Below are 13,955 nucleotides of genomic sequence, written 5' to 3'. Positions count from 1 at the left end.
TATGTTTTCTTATATTTTGTTCAAACAACTAAAACATGTTGTCCACCCTAGTGGACATTTCACCAATTCATTGAAAAAAGTATGTTTAAAAAAAATAAAGCTTTAAAATTGTTTATACTATAATACTGTTCAGTTTTCAGGTTTGCTATTGTGGTTGTAGTTTTAAACTTCACGGCATCATACTGGGAGCTGTGTCAAATATTCAAAGTAGTGTTTCTTAACCATAGGGCCACTGTTGGTACACGAGGGGCAAACCAAAAATATCTGTTTATCAGCTGTGGTCCGTATGGGCCACAGCATAGACATCTTATGAGTAGACGCAGCGTCCAGCGCTACTGCCAACTGGCGCTGACGAGACGCGGCTCCGCCATCTTGGAGTGGTGATCCGCTCCACTCAGTGCAATTAATTTGGCAGGGGCAATGAACTGTCAGCGCATTTAATCAATCTTACCTCACTGAATACCACTGATTTTCACGCATTTTTTTTGTCATACATGTAGTTATGATAAAGGACACATGTATTGGCGTGTTTTATTATTCATAGTTTGCTTAAAAGTAATAGAATATTCTTATATGCTAGAAATGACCAGACGGCCGAGATCAAAACTGGGAATATAATCCCAGAAAAGGGGGAAAACAACGGTCAGATATTTTTAAGTTCAAGAAACAATATGATTAGGTTATATATACATACGTATATTCTACATAAACATTGGGTTGGAAAGCTAGACTCAATTTAGACTTGTATAATACTGTATAGCCACTGTCCATCTGATTGTCTAGTTAGCTAACATATATTACCCCCCCCCCCCCTACACAATCTGGACTGTGGTCCTAACTTTTACCCCTGTTGGCTTTTACAATCTTTATCTTCATCATTTATTTCAACTTTATGTTATTCAAGTATGACATTTTTAAATAAAATTAATTTAATTGACAAGCAATTCTATTATGGTCATACTCTTGTTTGCTAGCGGCTACGATTTCAGTAGAACATATTTGCTCCTTCTCAACTCTGTGGTAATATTCTTTTCACAAAATACAACCAATAGTATGTTCATGTTAAATCTTACTTGTGAAAAATAATCCCCCGATTCCTATTTTAAACAGTCCGCTCATTTGAGCATTAAAACGCTGAACACCAACCCGGCATCTTTGTTTTCTACCTGTCAACTGTCAGTTTAGGCTGCTCACCGGCTCCTCATCACCATTTCAAGATGGAGGCCGAATTTCTCGAGTCACATCAGCCAATGCTGCGTTTACTTACAAGATGTCTATGGGCCACAGCAGTAATTAGTTGCTATACAGTTTTCCACCACTTGTGGCAGTAATGACAGTATCAAACAAAACATAGAGAAGTTTCTTAAAGGCCTAGTGAAACCCACTACTACCGACCACGCAGTCTGATAGTTTATATATCAATGATGAAATCTTAACATTGCAACACATGCCAATACAGCCGGGTTAACTTATAAAGTGCAATTTTAAATTTCCCGCTAAACTTCCGGTTGAAAACGTCTATGTATGATGACGTATGCGTGTGATGTCACTAGATAAACGGAAGTATTGGTACCCCATTGAATCCAATACAAAAAATCTCTGTTTTCATTTCAAAATTCCACAGTATTCTGGACATCTGTGTTGGTGAATCTTTTGCAATTTGTTTAATGAACAATGGAGACTGCAAAGAAGAAAGTTGTAGGTGGGATCGGTGTATTAGCGGCTGGCTGTAGCAACACAACCAGGACTTACTTTGATAGCAGGCGCGCTAGCCGACGCTAGCCGCCAACCGCACGTATGATCGGGTGAAGTCCTTCGTCGCGCCGTCGATCGGTGGAACGCAGGTGAGCACGGGTGTTGATGAGCAGATGAGGGCTGGCTGGCGTAGGTGGAGCGCTAATGTTTTTATCATAGCTCTGTGTGGTCTGGTTGCTAAGTTAGCTTCAATGGCGTCATTAGCAACAGCATTGTTAAGCTTTGCCAGGCTGAGAATTATTAACCGTGTAGTTACTGTCATGTCTGTTTATCATGTTTCTGTTTTGGCCATGTGCTGTTTTTTGGACACTTTTTTAGTTCCTGGTTTCACTTCCTTGTTTGTTTGTTTCCATGGTTACTCATTAGTTTTCACCTGTCACGTCACGCACCTGTTTTACGTTTTGAGTCACGCACCTGTTTTCACCAATCAAGTCACTGTTATTTAAGTCTACCTTTGTTCTTCACTCGTTCTGCCTGCATTGTCTTTGTCACACCAGTTTATGTCTCTTGCTGACCAAGTAAGTTTTCCTAGTCCAGGCCATAGTTTTCTGCTAACTAGCAGCTTCTTTTGTGTTTTAGGCACGCTTGCCTTTTTGCTTTAATTTTTGTGTTTGTGATAGTTTGAGTGATTTATGTTAATAAATCCAAACTCACCTTCACGCTGTCGTCCGGAGCCGTTTTTTTGCGTTGGAAGAACCCCGCAGCAAGCTGCGACCCCCCCACGTGACAGTTACATGTACATGGTTTAATAGTATTCTTGATCTTCTGTCTATCCTTCCAGTCAGGGATTTATTTATTTTGTTTCTATCTGCATTTGAGCCAGATACTATCACGTTAGCTCCGTAGCTAAAGAGCTTCGCCGATGTATTGTTGTGAAGATAAAAGTCACTGTGAATGTCCATTTCGTGTTCTCGACTCTCTATTTCAAGAGGATATAGTATACGAGGTGGTTTAAAATACAAATCCGTGATCCACAATAGAAAAAGGAGAAAGTGTGGAATCCAATGAACCCTTGTACCTAAGTTACGGTCAGAGCGAAAAAAGATACGTCCTGCACTGCCCCTCTAGTCCTTCACTCTCACTTTCCTCATCCACAAATCTTTCATCCTCGCTCAAATTAATGGGGTAATCGTCGCTTTCTCGGTCCGAATCTCTCTCGCTCCATTGAAAACAATGGTAGAATATGAGGAGTCCTTCCTCTGGTGACGTCACGCTACTTCCGGTACAGGCAAGGCTTTTTTTTATCAGCGACCAAAAGTTGCGACCTTTATCGTCGTTGTTCTCTACTAAATCCTTTCATTAAAAATATGGCAATATCGCAAAATGATCAAGTATGACACATAGAATGGATCTGCTATCCCCGTTTAAATTAAAAAAATTCATTTCAGTAGGCATTTAAGAGCAAAAAATCAGACTAAAGTGGTGAAGCTGTATTTTCATTTGCACTTTCATTTTAGTTAAGAAACATATCCATTATTAATTTTGTTAATTTTAGCACAACATAATTGCATGCACATTTATTTTTTGTCCTTTCTTATGCAGTATTTTAGTTAGTACTTATGTTTCTAATCTGCCTAACCTAAGCCTAAGGTTTATGTGATAAATAAGTAAGTATAGTTGTGATGAACACATGCTTCCATTTCATTTAAAAAAAATCAACAGTAAGATAACTAATTCAGTGTTTTTTGGGCTACGAGATCAAAAAGGTTAAGAACCCCTGTTTTAAAGTACTTAAATGAGGTGACTCAGCTCTTTCAAGGCAGTACGACACCCATAATAAAACAGTAGATATCTTTTTTTTTTAGGTTCAAGGCGAGCAACTTGAGTTGAATGTTTTGAGCTTATGTCAGACATTAGTTTTACTTACCCTATTTAATTGCAGGAATATACAAAACTTTGCACAATATTCTTTTTTTTTTATTTATTTTTTTATTTCACCTGTAGTGTGGTGTCAAAGATCATCATGTAGATCAGGGGTCCCCAAACTTTTTGACTCGGGGGCTACATTGGGTTAAAATTTTTTAGCCGGGGGCATACATATATATATATATATACATACATATATATATATATATATATATATATATATATATATATATATATATATATATATATATATATATATATATATATATATATATATATATATATATATATATATATATATATATATATATATATATATATATACAAACATATATATATATATATATATATATATATATATATATATATATATATATATATATATATATACAAACATATATATATATATATATATATATATATATATATATACATACATATATATACATATATATATACATATATATATATATATACATACATATATATATATATATATATATATACATACATACATACATACATACATACATACATATATATATATATATATATATATGACTTCCAAGATGGCTGCGCTTCAGAGCAGCGGCTTCGTGCGAGCGCTCCTGGAAGTGAGGGCAAAAATACCCCTCAATTCAGTCAATTTCATGGCTGGCTCACAGCGTGTTCACTCCGTGATCACTTACGACCGACTTACAATTCTGGATGTGGAGAGATCGGGCCATTTTGGGCTGATAGATGCGTGTACGATGGACCTGCTCGCTAGCTTGGGAATTCTTCGCGAGCTACATCCAGCAGTGGCCTTTGAAGCAGCGGCGTCGACTACCAGCGGAGACGGTCAGCGAAAGAGACGTAAGCGGTGCGCTCGGAAGCAGAAGCGGGGGTGTCGGGCGGGGCTAACAACAAAGCTAAATGCTTTGTTGTTAGCGGGGCTAACGAAAAAGCTAAATGCTAATCCACAAAGAAGCGCTAATAAGGAGTCTGTTAAGCTAAAACTAGCCAGCGCCAGGCTGGATAATCCCTGCACACATAGCAATTCTTCTAGAATAATATACAACTCACATAATGTTTTTTCTGCGTCAGAGGTGGACATGCATTTTACTGAGGTGGCAAACAATCTAAAAATTCCTGTCATATCAATTCCTAGATATGGTCGAAATTATTTAAAGTGCACTATGCATAATAAACGTAACATTATTAATATTGCTACTACGGATACTTTCAACAAAAACTCCTCAAAACAGCCCACTACCTATAATATGGGCTTTTTAAACATAAGGTCATTGTCTTCCAAAACGTTATTAGTTAATGAAGTCATCAGAGACAACAATCTTGATGTCGTTGGTTTAGCCGAGACCTGGCTCAAACCAGACGAATTTTTTGCGCTGGGTGAGGCGTCTCCTCCTGGCTATGCGGGAACGCATATTGCCCGCCCCATTAAAAGGGGTGGGGGTGTTGCACTAATATACAACAAAAACTTTAGCCTTACCTCGGACCTAAATAATAAATATAACTCGTTTGAGGTGCTCACTATGAGGTTTGTCACACCGCTGCCTCTCCACCTGGCTGTCATCTACCGCCCCCCTGGGCCCTATTCGGACTTTATCAATGAATTTTCAGAGTTCGTTGCTGATCTAGTGACGCACGCCGACAATATAATCATAATGGGAGACTTTAACATCCATATGAATACCCCATCGGACCCTCCATGCGTGGCGCTCCAGACTATAATTGATAGCTGTGGTCTTACACAAATAATAAATGAACCCACGCATCGCAACGGTAATACGATAGATCTAGTGCTTGTCAGGGGTGTCACCACCTCTAAAGTTACGATACTCCCGTACACTAAAGTAATGTCCGATCATTACCTTATAAAATTCGAAGTTCGGACTCATTGTCAACAAACTAATAATAATAATAATAACTACTATAGCAGCCGCAACATTAATACTACCACAACGACGACTCTTACTGACCTACTGCCTTCAGTAATGGCACCTTTCCCAAATTATGTGGGCTCTATTGATAACCTCACTAACAACTTTAACGACGCCCTGCGCGACACCATTGATATTGTAGCACCGCTAAAGCTAAAAAGGGCCCCTAAAAGGCGTACCCCATGGTTTACAGAAGAAACTAAAGCCCAGAAATTATCATGTAGAAAGCTGGAACGCAAATGGCGTGCGACTAAACTTGAGGTTTTCCATCAAGCATGGAGTGATAGTTTAATAACTTATAAACGCATGCTTACCTCAGCTAAAGCTAAATATTACTCAAATCTCATCCACCTCAACAAAAATGATCCTAAATTTTTGTTTAGTACAGTAGCATCGCTAACCCAACAAGGGACTCCTCCCAGTAGCTCCACCCACTCAGCAGATGACTTTATGAATTTCTTTAATAAGAAAATTGAACTCATCAGAAAAGAGATTAAAGACAATGCATCCCAGCCACAACTGGGTTCTATTAACACAAATATGACTGTATATACGACGGACATTGCCCTCCAAAATAGTTTCTCTCTCTTTGATGAAATAACATTGGAGGAATTGTTAAAATGTGTAAATGGGACAAAACAAACAACATGTTTACTTGACCCAATTCCTGGGAAACTTATCAAGGAGCTTTTTGTTTTATTAGGTCCATCAGTGTTAAATATTATAAACCTATCACTTTCCTCTGGTACTGTTCCTCTAGCATTCAAAAAAGCGGTTATTCATCCTCTACTCAAAAGACCTAACCTCGATCCTGACCTCATGGTGAACTACCGGCCGGTGTCCCACCTACCGTTTATCTCGAAAATTCTCGAAAAAATTGTCGCACAGCAGCTAAATGAACACTTAGTGACTAACAATCTCTGTGAACCTTTTCAATCCGGTTTCAGGGCAAATCACTCTACGGAGACAGCCCTCGCAAAAATGACTAATGATCTATTGCTGACGATGGATTCTGATGCTTCATCTATGTTGCTGCTTCTTGATCTTAGCGCCGCTTTCGATACTGTTGATCATAATATTTTATTAGAGCGTATCAAAACGCGTATTGGGATGTCAGACTTAGCCTTGTCTTGGTTTAACTCTTATCTTACTGACAGGATGCAGTGTGTCTCCCATAACAATGTGACCTCGGACTATGTTAAGGTAACGTGCGGAGTTCCCCAGGGTTCAGTTCTTGGCCCTGCACTCTTTAGTATTTACATGCTGCCGCTAGGTGACATTATACGCAAATACGGTGTTAGCTTTCACTGTTATGCTGATGACACCCAACTCTACATGCCCCTAAAGCTGACCAACACGCCGGATTGTAGTCAGCTGGAGGCGTGTCTTAATGAAATTAAACAATGGATGTCCGCTAACTTTTTGCAACTCAACGCTAAGAAAACGGAAATGCTGATTATCGGTCCTGCTCAACACCAACATCTATTTAATAATACCACCTTAACATTTGACAACCAAACAATTAAACAAGGCGACTCGGTAAAGAATCTGGGTATTATCTTCGACCCAACTCTCTCGTTTGAGTCACACATTAAGAGTGTTACTAAAACGGCCTTCTTTCATCTCCGTAATATCGCTAAAATTCGTTCCATTTTGTCCACAAGCGATGCTGAGATCATTATCCATGCGTTCGTTACATCTCGTCTCGATTACTGTAACGTATTATTTTCGGGCCTCCCTATGTCTAGCATTAAAAGATTACAGATGGTACAAAATGCGGCTGCTAGACTTTTGACAAAAACAAGAAAGTTTGATCATATTACGCCTATACTGGCTCACTTGCACTGGCTTCCTGTGCACCTAAGATGCGACTTTAAGGTTTTACTACTTACGTATAAAATACTACACGGTCAAGCTCCTGCCTATCTTGACGATTGTATTGTACCATATGTCCCGGCAAGAAATCTGCGTTCAAAGAACTCCGGCTCATTAGTGATTCCCAGAGCCCAAAAAAAGTCTGCGGGCTATAGAGCGTTTTCTATTCGGGCTCCAATACTATGGAATGCCCTCCCGGTAAAAGTTAGAGATGCTACCTCAGTAGAAGCATTTAAGTCTCATCTTAAAACTCATTTGTATACTCTAGCCTTTAAATAGACTCCCTTTTTAGACCAGTTGATCTGCCGTTTCTTTTCTTTTCTTTTCTACTCTGCTCCGGGGTGGACCGCTAGCCTGTCCATCAGATGGGGACATCTCTACGCTGCTGACCCGTCTCCACTCGGGATGGTTCCCGCTGGCCCCACCATGGACTGGACTTTCGCTGATGTGTTGGACTTTCACAATATTATATCAGACCCACTCGACACCGAGGATGTCGTTGTGGCTTGTACAGCCCTTTGAGACACTAGTGATTTAGGGCTATATAAATAAACATTGATTGATTGATTGATTGATTGATATATATATATATATATATATATATATATATATATATATATATATATATATATATATATATATATATATATATATATATATATATATATATATATATATATATATATATATATATATGTATATATATTCCGAGCGCGATGATGTCACGTTATCGATGGGAAAATGCATTTTTAGACAATATGATTTGCCTGAGCGGCTAGGAGACACCGAGAGTAACAAGCGGTAGAAAAAGGATTAGAAAGGACAGATTAAAAAAATTATAATTAAAAAATAAATAAATAAACAAAACCTTTTTTTTAATCTTGGGACTTCCCCAGGGCCGTAGTTTGGGTACCCCTGATGTAGATTATCCACATTCACCTGACCAGTTTTAATTCTATAATTTATTAATTAAAAATATACATTTCCATCTCTCTGTGTTAGGGACTCAATATGTGCAGATCGATCGGCCACCGATCAGTATAAGACGATTTTCATGAAAAAGTACATGATGCTGAATATTCACCTCCATTACAGCAAATAAACTGCATTTCTTAGTGTTATTATCAAATAATATCACTAATGGGCGAGGCTAAGCATGCTACACACCAAGAGTAAGCCAAGAGCAAGCATGCTAATAGCTTAGCTATTAGAAGAAAGAAAAAAGTACTTAGTATGTCATGAACATGCATTACTGCGGTAGTTGTGACCTGAGGATGCGGAGACAGATGGCGACGTGCAGGAAAGAGTCATTTAATTATAGCAAATAGCACCGCGGGGAAGTGCACAAAAGCATTAGTAAGCTTGACATAGTGAGGCACCGGTACAGGAGGAATCTGGGCTCTGGGAAGCCAGGTGCAGAAATAGGCAGAGCTTGGTGCTTTGAAAAGCCAGTGGGTAGGAACAGGCGAAGCTCTGGCTTGGTACGCCGGGGGCCGAGCACCAGTGGAGCTTAGGCTTTGAAAAGCCGGGAATCTGGTACGGGCTGAACTTGAGGAAGCAGAAGCGAGCTTGGCCTGGGTTGCAACCATACAAACCCGGCTTACATCTCATTCAGGAATTGTGCAGTCCAAAATGCTGGTGCCACATAACCAACGGGCGTCTCCGTGAGGTCACTCATTGGCTACAGGATTCTGTCATGACTACTCATTAATGCGGTTGTTGTGACCATAAGATGCGGAGACAGATGGCGATGTGCAGGTAAGAGTCTTTTAATTATGGCAAATAGTGCCACAGGTAAGTGCACAAAAGCATCGACAAGCTTGACATTCAAAGTAAAGCAAGCAGCACAACAAAGTGAACACTTACAAATAGGGATGATGTTCGAAACCGGTTCTCCCGGTTGTTCGATAAGAAAATAACCGATTTCATGGACTCTAATCCCTTTTTGAGAACCGGTTCCCGTTATCGAGGCCACTATAGTAAAGAAAAAGAGTTGGTTCTTTATTCGAATCCCTGGGAGCGAATGCCATCCCACAGGAAATGCCCTGTGGCACGTCCCAGGAAAGGACGTAGCTCAGTCATTAGGCGGCAGATACAGAAGCAGCAACAACAATGGACCGGAAAAAACGCCTCAAGGCATGGCTTCATTTTACAAAAAAATACGACGAGGAAACAGCTATCTGCAATTATTGCCAGGTTTCGCTCTCATGTAGTGTGAAGTGAAGTGAATTATATTTATATAGCGCTTTTCTCTAGTGACTCAAAGCGCTTTACATTGTGAAACCCAATATCTAAGTTACATTTAAACCAGTGTGGGTGGCACTGGGAGCAGGTGGGTAAAGTGTCTTGCCCAAGGACACAACGGCAGTGACTAGGTTGGCAGAAGCGGGGATCGAACCTGGAACCCTCAAGTTGCTGTCACGGCCATTCTTCCAACCGAGCTATACTTCCCCCACCGTAAGGGAGGGAAGTACAACAAGCATGATGAAACATGTTCAGGCCGCAAATAACCTGAAGGTTAGAGAAAGGTGTCGCGGAGAAGCAGCGACAGAGATGACGAAGGACGCCCCTCTTCCTCTGCTTCAACCTGCAGCGCCAATTCCAGTGGTAGTGCTTGTGAGTAACTAACGTTAACTGTTGCCGGTTAATTTCCATATCTGCTCACTCGTAGCCTTTAGGCTAAAATAATGTTACCTCTTATGTCAACCAGGACTGCAGTAATGTTAGCTAGACTAACGTTACCTAAGCATAGTCAGTGGCTAACAGTAACGTTAACGTTAGCCTTTTTGTACTGTATGTGTCTGATAACGTTAACGGTATCTTGTAGCCTACACCACTCCAGAGTTTGCAGGTCTGTCTAATAAACTAGTGCTTTCTTTCTTTCTTTAGTTTATTTCATACATGAACACACTTACAGCATAACACATCACAGTTTCATATCATTTCACTTTACATCATGTCCAAAAAGGAGTAGGAAGAAGTAAAGCTTATTTAATCCCACCCCTTTCCCACTTCAGAGCGTTTGCAAATATATACATCATTTATTGACCTTTTTATAATAAAATAACATCTGTGAATTAGTATATACAACAGTTTTGTAATATGTAATTAATTAATTCAGTCATTATTAATATACTGAGATGAAGAATATCTTATTTCCAATAAGGTTGAAAGTATTTCTCATAATTCTTCTTTGTACTTTGTAAGCACTTTTAATTTGAACAACCTCTTAAAGTGGCTCATAACAGTACATTGTTTAACGTCATTACTTAATCCATTCCATCATTTAATTCCACATACTAATGCTAAATACTTAATAACAGACACCCTAGTCTTCACATTCAGCTAATTTCCCCCCTAATTCTATGCTGTGTCTGTCCCTCATTTTACCTCCAGGACAAGGACGTGCAGTCATTCCTGGAGGAGGCCACACTGATGGACCCCAGAAGGATGTTCCAATAGCAGCAGAAGTGCACTTTTTGGAGAGCTGTATTATTTTCAGTTTTGTGCCCAAGGGACTGATTTTATTTAACACTATATTATTATTTATACACCTATAGTGATCACAGAGACAGGTTGTTTTTGTGTTACTGTATATATTTGTTTTTCTGAAAAATCCCACCTCAATCGGGTAACAACAGTCAATATTTTTTTTATTTTATTTAATTTTTTTTAGGGGGGTAACAACAGTCAATATTTATTTATTTATTTTATTTTTTTCTTATAAAATAAAAGTGAGCTTTTGTTAAACCAAATATTATGTGTTTTTTTCCATATACAACAACCTATCTGGATTCGATAAGAGAATCAATAAGGAATCGGTTCGATAAGAGGATTCGATAATGGGTTCGAACTCGATAATTTCTTATCAAACATCATCCCTACTTACAAAGCATAAACAGTTAGCATAAAGTTAGCAGTCCTCCAGCCCTGACTGGAGGGCAAGACTGGCATATAAAGATGCCTGATGAGCAACAATGAACAGGTGTGTTTAGGTAGTCAATCAGGGATAAGTGAGGGAAAGAGCACTCCAGGTGCTAGACCGGAATTGGAACCAAAATAAGAGCGCTAAATAGGAAATTACAGGAAATCAAGAAAGAGAATACCCATCCATCCATCCATTTTCTACCGCTTGTCCCTTTCGGAGTCACAGAGGGTGCTGGAGCCTATCGGAGCTGTATTCGGGCAGATGGCGGGGTTCACACTCACACACTACGGCCAATTTAGTGTTGCCAATCAACCTATCCCCAGATGCATGTCTTTGGAGGTGGGAGGAAGCCGGAGCACCCAGAGGGAACCCACACAGTCACAGGGAGAACATGCAAACTCCACACAGAAAGACCCTGAGCCCGGGGATCGAACCCAGGACTTTCGTATTGTGAGGCACATACACTGACTTCTGTACCACCATGATGACGGAAGAGAATACAAAAGTACACAATAGGGTCAGGCCTGACGTAAGTCCTGGAATGGTAAAGTTTAGGAAGTGTAGATGGAACATGTTACAGCGGAAAGTGAGCAGTTAACAGTAAATTACCAATTAGATTAATAAGAGTTTTGAAATAAGATAATATAACAACTGTTGGTGTGTCAGCATTGCCACAGTCAGTCCACAACACGTAAGAGGGCGGATCTATCCATACATTGGTGGTGTCGATACCAAGGGTAGTATCAGTACATGATAAATACTGGAGTGATTAGAAATACTCTGCATCATTTCCTCAAAATTGTTTGTTGTTGTCGTTTTTGTTAATGTTTACAAAGTCATGCAATAATTCCCTGGACACAGTAGGATTTTGAGGGCCAAGCCAAATGATTTAAATGAGTAGTAGATAGTAAATTTTGCTTTTGTTTAGTTATTGTGTACTACAGTTGTGTGTTCTAAAAGAGAATAAGTAAATACTTTAAAGGCCTACTGAAATGAAATGTTCTTATTTAAACGGGGATAGCAGATCCATTCAATGTGTCATACTTGATCATTTCGCGATATTGCCATATTTTTGCTGAAAGGATTTAGTAGAGAACATCAACGATAAAGTTCGCAACTTTTGGTCGCTGATAAAAAAAAGCCTTGTCTGTACCGGAAGTAGCGTGACGTCACAGGTTGAAGGGCTCCTCACATTTGCACATTGTTTACACCAGCAGCAAGAGAGATTCGGACCGAGAAAGCGACGTTTACCCCATTAATTTGAGCCAGGATGAAAGATTTGTGGATGAGGAAAGTGAGAGTGAAGGATTAGAGTGCAGTGCAGAACGTATCTTTTTTCGCTCTGACCGTAACTTAGGTACAAGGGCTCATTGGATTCCACACTCTCTCCTTTTTCTATTGTGGATCACGGATTTGTATTTTAAACCACCTCGGATACTGTATCCTCTTGAAAATGAGAGTCGAGAACGCGAAATGGACATTCACAGTGACTTTTATCTCCACGACAATACATCGGCGAAGCACTTTAGCTACGGAGCTAACGTGATAGCATCGTGCTTAACTGCAGATAGAAACAGAAGAAATAAGCCCCTGACTGGAAGGATAGACAGAAGATCAACAATATTACCAAACCCTGGACCTGTAACCACACGGTTAATGCTGTGCCGCCTGGCGAAGCCTAGCAATACTGTTGCTAACGACACCATTGAAGCTAACTTAGCTACGGGACTTCGACAGAGCTATGCTAAAAACATTAGCTCCACCTACGCCAGCCCTCATCTGCTAATCAACACCCGTGCTCACCTGCGTTCCAGCGATCGACGGCGCGACGAAGGACTTCACCACGATGATCGGTGCAGTCGGCGGCCCGGAGACGGAGGAAGTCAACCCAGACAGGTGAGGACAGCGGCGCGGGGGCGGACGGCGTTGTAGCTTTCGACGACACCCCGGCCGCCATCAGAGTCTGCAAGAAACATTTATTTCCCCAAAGTTACGTACGTGACATGCACATAGCGGCACGCACGTACGAGCAAGCGATCAAATGTTTGGAAGCCAAAGCTGTACTCACGGTAGCGAGTCTGCTATCCAACTCAAAGTCCTCCTGGTTGTGTTGCTGTAGCCAGCCGCTAATACACCGATCCCACCTACAGCTTTCATCTTTGCAGTCTCCATTGTTCATTAAACAAATTGCAAAAGATTCACCAACACAGATGTCCAGAATACTGTGGAATTATGTGGTGAAAACAGACGACTTAAGCTGGCCACCGTGCTATTCCAAAATGTCTGCTTCAACCCGTGACGTCACGCACAAACGTCATCATACCAAGACGTTTTTAGCCGGAAGTTTCCCGGTAAATTTAAAATTGCACTTTATAAGTTAACCCGGCCGTATTGGCATGTGTTGCAATGTTAAGATTACATTATTGATATATAAACTATCAGACTGCGTGGTCGGTAGTAGTGGGTTTCAGTAGGCCTTTAAATATTGTGTTGATATTGTTCAACTGCCAATAGCACTCACCTTAAATACATTGGAAAAAGGACAGGTAATACATGTGATCGGTATTGGTATTGGTATCGGCCTCATA

General features: G+C 40.1%; 2 protein-coding genes across 6 annotated transcripts in view; one reads left to right on the top strand and one right to left on the bottom strand.

Moving 5' to 3' along the window:
• Positions 1–13,955, bottom strand: part of LOC133657407 (heparan-alpha-glucosaminide N-acetyltransferase-like) — a 127,439-nt gene that overhangs the window by 89,476 nt on the left and 24,008 nt on the right. Inside the window, exon 1 of one of the 3 annotated variants that reach the window (XM_062058701.1) lies at positions 1,167–1,229. The exons of the other annotated variants lie outside the window; for them this stretch is intronic. The gene's annotated coding sequence lies outside the window, so the exon portion shown is untranslated. Of the gene's footprint in view, positions 1–1,166; positions 1,230–13,955 lie in introns of those variants that run through there. 3 annotated transcript variants of the gene reach the window in all.
• The window catches only part of LOC133657409 (uncharacterized), a 37,509-nt gene that overhangs the window by 11,525 nt on the left and 12,029 nt on the right, over positions 1–13,955 (top strand). The gene's annotated exons all lie outside the window — the stretch shown is intronic.

The sequence above is a fragment of the Entelurus aequoreus genome, linkage group LG09, assembly GCF_033978785.1.
Source record: "Entelurus aequoreus isolate RoL-2023_Sb linkage group LG09, RoL_Eaeq_v1.1, whole genome shotgun sequence".
Classification (NCBI taxonomy): domain Eukaryota; kingdom Metazoa; phylum Chordata; class Actinopteri; order Syngnathiformes; family Syngnathidae; genus Entelurus; species Entelurus aequoreus.
The sequence above is the reverse complement of the archived record's forward strand: the minus strand, read 5'-3'. Positions and strand labels throughout refer to the sequence as shown.